Below are 11,368 nucleotides of genomic sequence, written 5' to 3'. Positions count from 1 at the left end.
TTTAAAGCTAATGTTGATCATAGAAAAGCTTCACTTGTCTGAACAGTTCGTACTTACATAGCGTCCCTTATGATGATACCTCGATAGAGAACTAGAAAATGGTAGTTGAAAAAAATCATAGTCAATGATGCTAATCAAGATAAACCCCACATTGTGGCTCTTCATGATGATCAATATTTTCTAGGTGCAATCTCTTCTTCCCACGAAGAGGGACCCCGAAGAGCATGACTGTGTTGTTGGGTTCCTCAGCTAATGTCACCGAACAGCTGCTCGTACCATAGGTTTTGAAGGTTTGAAGGCCAAAAAGAGTATGTGCTTGAAGAGAAGGAGTCATTTCTATGAGCTAGGCCCCAAGCTCATGGACCTTCGATGATTTGCAGGCACTGGTTTTACATGGTTCTGGAGGAAGTAGATTATGTCATTATAAAGCTTCTTCATGTGGGTCAGTTCTGATAAGAGCATGTAGTTCCTCTTCCTCAAGCATTGGTTATCCTCTGTGAGCAATGGTGACTCAACCCAACCGCCATTTTCATTTGAACTGAGAAACGGGGTTGGTGCATCAATGTACTGTTGGTGATGCTGTTGAGAGCTTTGAGGTGTTTTCCTTCTGTGGATCTCAGACAACAAGTGTTTCCCTCTGTTTCTGACGAACTCATTTGCGAACTCCTATCTATGTGCATCAATCTTCTTAAATCCCTGTACATATAATAAACAGAAAAAAAAGGAAAATGAGAGAAGAAAATCTTATTATCAAATAAGAGAAAATATTACAAGAGTTGTTTCAGACACCATCTTCAAGAAGTATTCATATGGAAAACTCATAAAAGCTTTTGAAACTGATTTCAAGTGCAGCTTGTTCCAGAAACCAAGTTTTCTTTTTGGAAGAAGACAACGCAAAACCCAATGAAAAATTGCTCATTCTTCTCACAATTATTATGTAAATAGAAGGCCAATAGCTTACTACTGTGTTGGTCAAATACATAAAAAAAATATATAGATTTGAAGAAAAAATCCTCAGTCCATACAACAATTGAAAAAAAAAAGCTAGTACTAGTCATGGAAAAATGCATAAAAAATATATATATAAAACTCTCTAAGTCTTCTTTTAGATCTCAAATAAGAAAACCATCTTTTATAATTTTTAGAAAGAAATGTTGTTGGTCAACCTTTCTCAAGATGCTTAGAGAAACAAGAGCCCTTCTCAAAAAGGTCAGAAAAGATATTCAATGCTACATGCAAGAGTGGTATCTATTCCATTAAGGTAACAAACATGGAGATAACCATGGCTTTACTGCTCATATCAATCAAAAAACGATGCAGCTAGAAGGTTTATTTAATAAAATCCATCACTGCGGCAATCCAACTCCATAGATCAGTAATGGAAACACAGGAGAAAGAAAGAAAGCAAGACTCTGAACTAAAAGAATAAACAAACTCAAATGATCATAATCCATACAAGGGACCGAGAAGTATGGAGAAAAGCAAAAAGTGCTGAGAAGTTTTGTTGCTCACATAAGTGTTGAGTTGCCGAACAAAGCTTGAGAAGTTGTTATGCTTGAAGTAGTTTGGGAGGAGATCCCTTGCAAACTCTGGGGTCTCCAAACCACAAAAGTGGTTTCATCTTCTCCCAAAGACACAATGTGATTTGTGCAAGGGTCATCTACAAGCTGGTAAGTCTTGGTCAGGAAGGGTGCAGGGACTGCCTTATGAGAATCCACAGACAACACCATCTCTTCACACCTCTCCACCATGAATGTCATACCAATTAACTGAGAAAAGAAGAAAGAAACCTAGCTACTCTCTTACTACTCATAATCTAAAACTCAGCCCACTCACTCAAAGATGTATAGAGCGAGCACCTCTCTCTCTCTCTCCCTCTCTTTCTCTTTGTGGTTCCTAAATTTTAAGAAACATATGACTGTGTTAGTAAAATATTAAACTTTTCTAAATCTACTATTATGAGATCTAGTGAGCTATTAATTATATATTGATTCTTCTCCAAAGGCAGGTGAAAGTGGTTGATTTATGTGTCCCCATGCGCATCATGAAATTGCTTGGACATCGTCTGATGGACTTGTGGTCCTTGTACCATTTATCTGCCCCAAACTACACCCTAGGTTCAATGATCCAGATCATTCAAAATGTTGGACAATCCTTCATCAATGGTGTTCATACAAAAATGAATTAATCCTCAAAGAATCCTAACCTTCTGATCAAGGGTAAAGAGTTGAATCTCCAATCCATTTCAATAGGTCTTAAGGATATATAACGTATATCTCTCCATTATAGAGAAAAATTTCACATCCTTATCTCTTTATTCTTTTTTTGTTCTATTGTAACTTATGGCTCGAGAAGTTCTATTGCATTTTTTTTTTTCATTTCTTGTAATTTTATCCTTTAAAATAAACTGAATCACATGACTTTGAAGATATACAAGATTTTTTTTTTTTTTTATTTTGGTTAAAATCTTTTTGGGTTTTATGAAAGACATTCCTAAGATGAGATCATTTTAAACTATGCACGCTTAATAAAACTATATTAGTTTCTTAACTTTCTATTTTTATCTATCTAAGAACATTCATCTACTTTATTCACTTGTTTATTTTCTTTTGTAGATATCAAAGCACACCCATGAGTTGGATGTTATATGAGAAAGAAGTTCAGGGAACAATTTATATGTACTCTGGTAGAAATACTTTTTCAAAAAAAAATTATGTGAAGAATCATTTTTCTACTTCTTGGTTCTGTTATTTAGCTACATGATGTGATTCAAAGCTGCTTTCCCATAAAAATAGTTCTTAAAACTCTCTATAACCCATAATAAAAACCTTTTTTTATTGAATCTTCTTTCCCATAATTTTCATTTTTAACCACTACCCATGTGAAATCAAAGTACCCCAGAGCCTAATCTCTCGCGAGATGAACTGGAAACGAGAAAGGAAGAAAGGAGATTTGATTTTCTATGTACAAATGGCAGCAGTATGACATAGTTGTTCACTGGATATTGTTAAGCACAAGGTAATGACAAACCCAAAAAGCTTTTAATAAAAAATGATGAATCTAGAGTTTCACTAGGACAATGTTACTATTAATTCCCAAATCATGGTCGTAGAACTTCGTGTTGTAGATATTTACCTTATTATCTAGATCATAATACACTAATATATAATGTAAGATTACTGAGCTGAAGTCACTGAAATCTAAGATGGAGATGACACCAAAATGGGTATCAGTAAAGTGTGAATAAGGTAACTCATGAGACTCCCAACTTAAAGAAATACTTCCATATTATTCACTAGTAGTTTGGTGTCTGCCATCTCAAAAATTTGATTTCTCATGTGAAAGAGACGAAGATGGTCTCATCTTTCTTCTTCTTCTTCCATACAACTTTATAGTTAAGTATAGTTGTGGTCTCCGGGAAGCTCATGGTCGGCTTAAAAGAGTAGGAGTTGCCACCCATTTTTTAGAAGAAATGGGCCCTCAATTTCAAGTTTGAAAAATGGTTTATTGGCCTTGATAGTGACTCCGTTCTCCGCCAAGGAAAGGCACTAAACCGAAAGGCTTTGGGTTCAAAAGATTGGGAGAGGGAATGTGTTAGGCACCCCTCTCTCCAAGCTGCTATAGCAGCCCACTACAGGAGTAATTTAGGCTCAAATTTTGGCAGAAACACGTACTAACAAGATTGTCCAAAACTCTTGAAATCTGGCGAAAATGTTCCCAACTTTGCCCATAATTGATTTAAGGTGATGTTTTTGGGTCTTAGGTATTAGTTTTCCTAAGACTATCGCCTCTTTACCTCTTTTTCTCAATCCAAAGGCAGATGAGAATGCAGATTTCCCAAGATTTCAGAGTTTTAAGCAACCTGAAAGTAAACTAAAAGCAAAGAGATGATGGAATGAGAGGCTTACCTCTCATGTATGACATTGAAACAAGCTTTTCAGTAACCGAAAGGACTTCAAATGAAACTTGAACAAGGCAGGAGCTAGGCTAGGCGTTTTTGGTGTTGAGACTGAAAAACAGAGGATGAGGCTTGAGCTTGGCTACAAGGATACCGAGATTTCAAGCAAGTTGGGTGTGTTACAGGAGTTGGAAAGCTCTCTCCCCTTTTAAGCTCGAGCCGAACCTCTATTTATAGAGAAAATGGAGGGAGATGGGTCTAAAACTCATCCAGCTACAATGTCTATAGCTCAACAAAGTTTTTTTTACAGAAATGGGTAAGAATTTTGAGAGAAAGGGGCTTGTAGTTGACCCTTCCTTCTTTGTGCAACAAATCTTCTCGGTTTTGGGTGGTTTCTCATAGGTTCCGTGCGTCCAATGATTGGGGCATGCCAAACGTTGCAGCCCCGTATTTGGGGCTGACAATGGCAAAAAACGTAAATTTAAAAAAAGTTTTAAAAACTATTTTGTCTTTTCTTGATTTTAAGTAGGGGCTTATTTGGCATTTTGGGTTTTTTAAGCCTATTAGGCTCAAAATCACTGGTCTATGTGTTTTAATGGGGTTACATAAGGATCTGATGTCACTCCCCACCCACTTAAGATCCTAGGTTGGACAGCTGATGTGGCGATTCAATTGGGTGCGTCAAAAAGGTATGAAATGTGGTGTGTTGGGTTTTTTTTGGGTCTCTGAACACAGCGGTGAGGTTTGATCAGGCAAACGGGGTTGGGAAGATCGAGATCTATGGCTGACAAGTTTGGATCAATAAGATTTGTTGAAATAGAATCTTTGTTTAATGAAGGATCAAACGAGGGAATTTTGGAATTAAATTTGGTGGGTAGGCACTTTCAAACATCCTAAATATGATGGAAGTGACGGATCTTTGATCAGATGTGCGGATTGACTGATTTAGTTCAGATCATGGTCTTAGCTTATGGTTTTTCAATTAACGAGAGGGCCCAAAATGGAATCTTGCTTGTTCAACGGTCAAATGGAGGTGTTTAGTCGTGAAATTTGACGTGCTGAGATTCTGTGGGTCACTGAACATGGTGGTGGGGTCTGATTGGTCAGATAGGGATTGGATTATGGAGGTTTGTGACAGGTGAGCTTTTGATCAATAAGATTCGCCAAAACAAAATCCAGGCTTGATTTTAGGTCAAACGAGGGAATTTTGGGATAAAATTTGGTGGGTAGGTATGGATTGAGATTATGAGGCTGTTGGAAGGGTTTGATTGTATTAGGTGTATACAGATCACGAGTTTTAGATTCTAGGAGAGTCGTAGTGTTATATGCATCAAAATGGAATCTCTGATGGATGATTGGCTAAATCCAAGAATTTGGGGTTGAAATTTTTACGTGATTGGTTGTTTGAGGATTTTGTTTCATGTGATGGATTTTGATCGGGGATCAGGTATGGTGGTGTGGCATAATCAAGATCATCAAAAGGGAATCAAGTGGATTTAACGGTGGATTTATGGGCATTTGGGCTAAAATTTGGTTTCTTAGGGTTTAGGCATGTTTTAAAGTGATTGGTATAGTTCGATTGGGCATCCAAAATGTATGAAATGGGTTAAAGAAGGGACCAAGTAAAAATTGGGTGCTGACAACAGTCAAAGAAAATTGGGCCCAATATAAATCATCACAGATGGGTTGAACTCCATTCACGTTTAACAAGGAGACAAGAAAATTGGGCTGGTACATAAGGAGTCCAATCTGTCCATACATGCCTTTGGTGATAGGCTAGCCCTAGCCATGTGTTTTTGGGCTGGACCAGTCAACAAGAAATAAGGATCGGCTGAAAATCTCCACTCCCTGGCATTATTATAGAAAAGTACTAATGGGTCACCTGGAATTCTCCTCTTTCAGATGTTTGGATGAGTAATGTGGCCAATCCATTAGGCACGATCACTATGGAGTAGCTATTGTATGCCACTGCCACTTCAACAGATATTGGATTTCAAACATTTATCTATGACCTTAGGCTGCATTTGGTTGCAGTTCAAATCTGAACCAAATACAAATTTGCACCTGGTCAGTTTTGCATCTGTTTTTTTTTTTTTTGTCTTTTTATTACCTGACACAGAATTTGTACTTTTTGTCTCATTTGCACTACTAATATTGTAAATTTTGCATCTCAAAATTTGGTGCAAAAATTTCACCACCTTCCCCCTAACTCAATTCCCTCTCATATTAAGTGGGAGACCCATCATCTTGCTTCCTAGCTCACTCCTAATCAAGTAACCCTCCTTATACTCCCTTTCTCTTGCATATAAGGTAGGATCATACTATTTTACTTTTCACAAACAAGACAAGGTCAAATCTAAAGCAAAAGTAAACTAGAATTTACACTCAGCCTATTTGCACTCCCAAGCATTTACGCCAGTGCAACTACAACCAAATACCCAAACTTTCAAAATGTGACAATCTAGTACCTGCCATTAATCAGTCTACTAATCAGCCGTTAAGTGACATTTGAAAAGTCAAAAATGCCCTTTGAATGACACATAATTCTCTTTATCAATCATCCAAACATTGACAAAAAACTGAACAGTCCCAAATCTTAGCCTTTTTTATTCAAAAAAGTTGGTGACTATTTAGAAGAATCTAGGACTTAGGATTGTTCATTTTATTGTCAATGTTTGGATGGTTGATAAGGAGAATTAGATGGCATTTTTTACTTTTCAAATGTCACTTAATAGATGATCAATGAACTACTTAACGACAAGTACTGGATTGTCACATTTTGAAAGTTCAGATACTGGATTGTCGCATTTTAAAGTTCGAGGAACAAATTGTCACTCGAACCAAAGTACAAGGTACTGATAAGGAATTTTCCCATTAAAGTAATATGGTCCATGCTACCCGCAAGGACAATAACTTGGGTGGGCCTTAGCCTGTTGGTTATAGGTTAACCTAAACACAGGTTGTGCTTGAATTGAGTTTTCAAATTGCGCAACCCAATTTGAACCCCGGACATTGTATATTATAAACACAGTGACAGTATGTTAAGTCTCCATTATGAACTCATGATAAGTATACATGTATATGCATAAACATTTTTATACTATTATATACAACGTAAAGTATATTTAGTAATATAACATGTATATAATTGACCTAATCTTAAGCCCATGCACAAACATGTACGAAAAGACATATCTTTCACATGTTATTTATATTAAAACATTTTTTCCAAAGATGCATTTAGTAATGGCATTTATACATATTTTTAATTTGTTATATTCTTAAATTAAGCCATTAAGCCCTTGGGTTGGTAAATTTGGGCTTGACGGGCCAAGCCTGTGTCCAAGGTTTAAGTCGTAGAATTGGCCTAGTTGATCATTAAACCAACCCAACCTGCCCAAGTTGCACCCCAGATTGGCATGAATCCAATTTATATTGAATTGAACCTACTGTTGCATGGATGCATGTTTTACGTGCGTAGCCGTTCTGGACCTAAGACAAGGTGGGCCAAAACGTTTTGGGGTCCATTATCTATTTCTTTTGTATGCAGTGTTATCGGTTGTGCTGTCTAGAAAAGTGGGGCTTAAACCAATATAACATTTTGAATGCCTTAGTGATTCGATTTGAGTACCTATTTGGGTGGGCCTAATCCAAGGTCATTGGCTGGTTAGCTCATTGTAACAATGGAGAATCCTTCGGACAGCAGTGTAAATAGGGCCATTGATCAGATCTATGCGAAGAGGAGACAGCAAAACGAAAGAGACCTTCCCTCGAAGAGGAGACAGGTTCTCTTTCGGACAGCAGCGTAAACAGGGCCATCGATCACTTTCCTCGAAGGTCGTCGGAATCGAAGGTCGCCGGAAAGGAGACAACAAAACAGGAAGGCCTTTTTTGTTCTTCCTTTGCAATGACAAGCTCTCCTTCGGACAACAGCATCCGAGGGCAAAACAGGGTAAAACGGCAAATGCACAAGACTGAGAGAAACTCAAAAGCTCAAGAAGCTCTCTCGAAGAGGGAAACTCAAAACATGATTGGGTTGCTCTCACGTGGGACTCTCGATCTACTCGCACAAGTAAATTCTAATTGCTGAAAGGAGAGCATACCCATGTATATATATATATATATATATACACTACACATCTGGAACATTTAAGTGATGCTCTACAACATGGATGATCTTTGTTTTCATTTGTTTTTGAAACCTACATGTTACCAAAAAACTGAAATATGTTCTTAAATTGTGGTTTTATTTTGAGAAGCAAAAAATAAATTGGTTTTGTTAAAAAAAAAAAAAACATCCATGCTTTTGAAACCATCAAGATGATGGTTTTTAAAATGAAAAAAAAAAGGTTTTGGAGTACAATTATTGGAAACAAATTAAAAGACACATATACAAACCAAGAACATGGTTTTATGTGTTTTTGTTTTAAAAGCCAATTTAATTTCAAATCAGATGGTTTCAATTTGTTTTTGGAAATCAAAACAAAGAACAACATTTACATTGAATAACACCCCTTGATAACTTTTGGGTGCTCTAGATGTTCCAAATACAAAATACTATAGATTAATACATTATATAATTAGCATTTCCCATCTTCATTAGGGGTGGCAATTTTCCCCGTCCCCGACGGGTACCCGGGCTCCCCGACTTGATGGGGTCGGGGATGGGGGGTACCTTGGTAGGGTCGGGGTTGGGGATGGGGCTACCCCTGAATCCCCGATTGGGCACGGGGACGGGGAATGCAATCCCCGCCCCGACCCGTCCCCGATTAATATATATATAATTATATATATTATAAATTTATATATATATATATAATATTATTCATTTTTAAAATATTAATTATTAAAACTTGAAAAATAATAAAAGTGTAAAATACTAAACAAGTCTAAAACCCTCGACAGAGAAAAATCGAGAACTCTCAAGTCTCAACTCGTATGTCTCTGGAACAGCTTTGTTGATTCGCCTTCCAGCCCTTTCTTCATCTTCGACTCTTTGTCGCCAATTCGCCGACCGTCGGTGTTGTCACCCGTCGTTGCCGCAGAAGGTTCAGAACCCTAGCTTCATGCCTTATCGAGTGATAGAGAATAGATAAAGAAGAGTTTTAGTCGTTAGTCCTTTAACCTTTGCCTGTCGTCATTGACCACCGTCGCCCGTCGGACTCTCTCTCGTCGTTGATCTTAACTTTCCCAATGGTCATCTCTCTCTTTCTCTCTCTCTCAGTCTCAATCTCTCATTCTCTTTGTCTCAACCTCTTAGTCCATCGGGGATTCGGGTCTCCGACGGGGAATTCTTCCCCGTCGGGGTTGGGGATGGAAGGGGGATTCCTTTCCCCGCTGGGGATTGGGGATAGGAACGGAGGGTGATTTGGGGGCCAGGGTTGGGGATGGGGAATGTAATCTCCGCCCTGTTGCCATTCTTAATCTTCATTTTAAAATAAATGAACTGATTGATATGGTTGATGACTCAATGTTTTGAGATAAGGCCAAGGCAGGACCTTTTATGCAACCTGTTTGATAATGGCTAAATCAATTGAAGCATACAACCACTACCATCTAAGGTGGATGACAAAAATACTAATAATCTTAATTTCACAGATGCCGAATGGCTTGTTGATATGAATATTTTTAGTTTTATACACCTAAATACCTCACCATATGACAATTTTATCTACTAACAGAAGCAATTGAATCCAACCAATTCTGCAATTATCAAAATTCCCCCTTTATGGTTGAGCCTAGACAACCCCAAATCCATGCCAGCTTGTAAGTTATGTTTTTTATTGGCCCTAGCTAGGCCTCCTTAGGGGAATAGGACTATGTTAAGTTTAGATGCAAAGCTCTTTGCTATTGACCCAGTGGTTGAGTAGGTCAGTCGATATCCCTCCAAAAGAAAAACTAAGGTGATGTTTGGTTTAAAGGAAAAGGTAGGGAAAGGAATTGAAGGGAAACATAGGGAAAATTATACAATGTTTGTAATGTTTTCCTAGGGCTGTTCTTAAGAAGACCCAACCCGACCAAACTGGCCAACCAGAATCGGTCGGGTTTTCTTCAGCACCGGTTGGTTTCGGGTTATAAAAAATCATAAACCGATGATTCGGTTCGGTTTCGGTTTTCATGTGTGAAAACCGAAACCGACCCGACCCGAACCGACTTAATAGTTAGTTCCTAGTTAGTAGTTACAACCTACTTAGTTCCTACTTAACTAAGTTGTCTCTATCCTAGTTACAACCTACTTAACTAAGTTGTCTCTCAAACTCTGCTCCCTCCACAATTGGATCCATGGATGGGCCACAAAACATTAAGGAAATGTTGGTTTCCTTTGGGAATGTAGAGTCAGAAATGAACACTTGAACAACAACTAAGTCACCACTAAGTAGAGCCGAAACCGACCCAAATCGACTCAAATCGATCAGGTCGGTTTTGCTTAACACAGGGTCGGTTTCGATTTCAATTTCAGGTAACCCGACCAGGTTGGGTCGGTTGAAAAAACATCAGTAAACCGACCCAACCCGACCCATGAATAGCCCTATGTTTTCCCTACATTTCCCTTCCTTTCCCTACTTTTTTCTTCAAACCAAACACATCCTGGGATAAATCCCATGAAACCGCAAGTTCTCCATGGTATGGCTAGTTGGCCTTACATGCACCCAGCTATGTCCATATCCCTGATTCCCCTATAATGTAAACTATGAAATACCCCTCCCCCAAATAAAAGCTCCTTTCCCATCCTGCTCTTTATCTTTGGATCGAAAAACATTATCCAGACTAAGTAGGGAAAAATATCAAGGGCAAATCAGTTATATATCAAACAAGGTTTTTAAAACTGACACAGACAAAGAACCATTCAGGGGTCTGGTTCCCGGGTCGAACAAACGATTTGTTTTGACAAAAAAAAATAAAAACCGGCCAAATTGTTGAACAGTTCGAACTCCCAAGTCAATGATTTGCTGATCAAATCAGCAATTTTGGGGGAAATAACAGTTATGGGGTAAAACATAACTGATCACCTGACCATTTCTTGGTTTTTTTGGTCCGGTTTTGAAATCCATGATATAAAAAAAAAACGGATTTGAATTTACAATTGGACCAGTTGGATTTAATTCAATCTTGTTAATTGGCTATAAGTTATTTCTTGATGTGCCATGATGATAGCAAACTCATAAAAGTGCCTAAGCTAATCATGTGATTAAGTCTTGTAGCTTGAATGTACTAAATGGCTTGAATTTTGGCTTAAAAGCTTCACTTTCTATCATTCAAGTAGCTAACAATAGAAGGGATAAAGTATTCAAGTGCTCAAGTGTCAAAGTCAAAAGGGAGCAATGCAAAAGTGTTGAATTAAAAAGGGAGCAAGTTGTGTGCACTAGCAAAAAGAGTTCAAGTGTTAGATTAGGCCTTTTAGGGTCATTTTATGTAAATCTATACTACTAATAAAAGAGCGAATAACCCCGTTTTCTGGACTTTTCCTTA

At 37.9% G+C, this 11,368-nt stretch overlaps 1 pseudogene; it reads right to left on the bottom strand.

Moving 5' to 3' along the window:
• Window positions 1-130: 130 nt before the first annotated feature.
• On the bottom strand, window positions 131-1,760 carry LOC148790209 (heat stress transcription factor B-4d-like; annotated as a pseudogene).
• Between the last annotated feature and the right edge of the window lie 9,608 nt (window positions 1,761-11,368).

The sequence above is a fragment of the Nelumbo nucifera genome, chromosome 7 (assembly GCF_055504915.1).
Source record: "Nelumbo nucifera cultivar China Antique chromosome 7, China Antique-T2T, whole genome shotgun sequence".
Taxonomy (NCBI): domain Eukaryota; kingdom Viridiplantae; phylum Streptophyta; class Magnoliopsida; order Proteales; family Nelumbonaceae; genus Nelumbo; species Nelumbo nucifera.
Note: the sequence above shows the minus strand (reverse complement) of the source record. Positions and strands in the feature narration are given on the sequence as shown.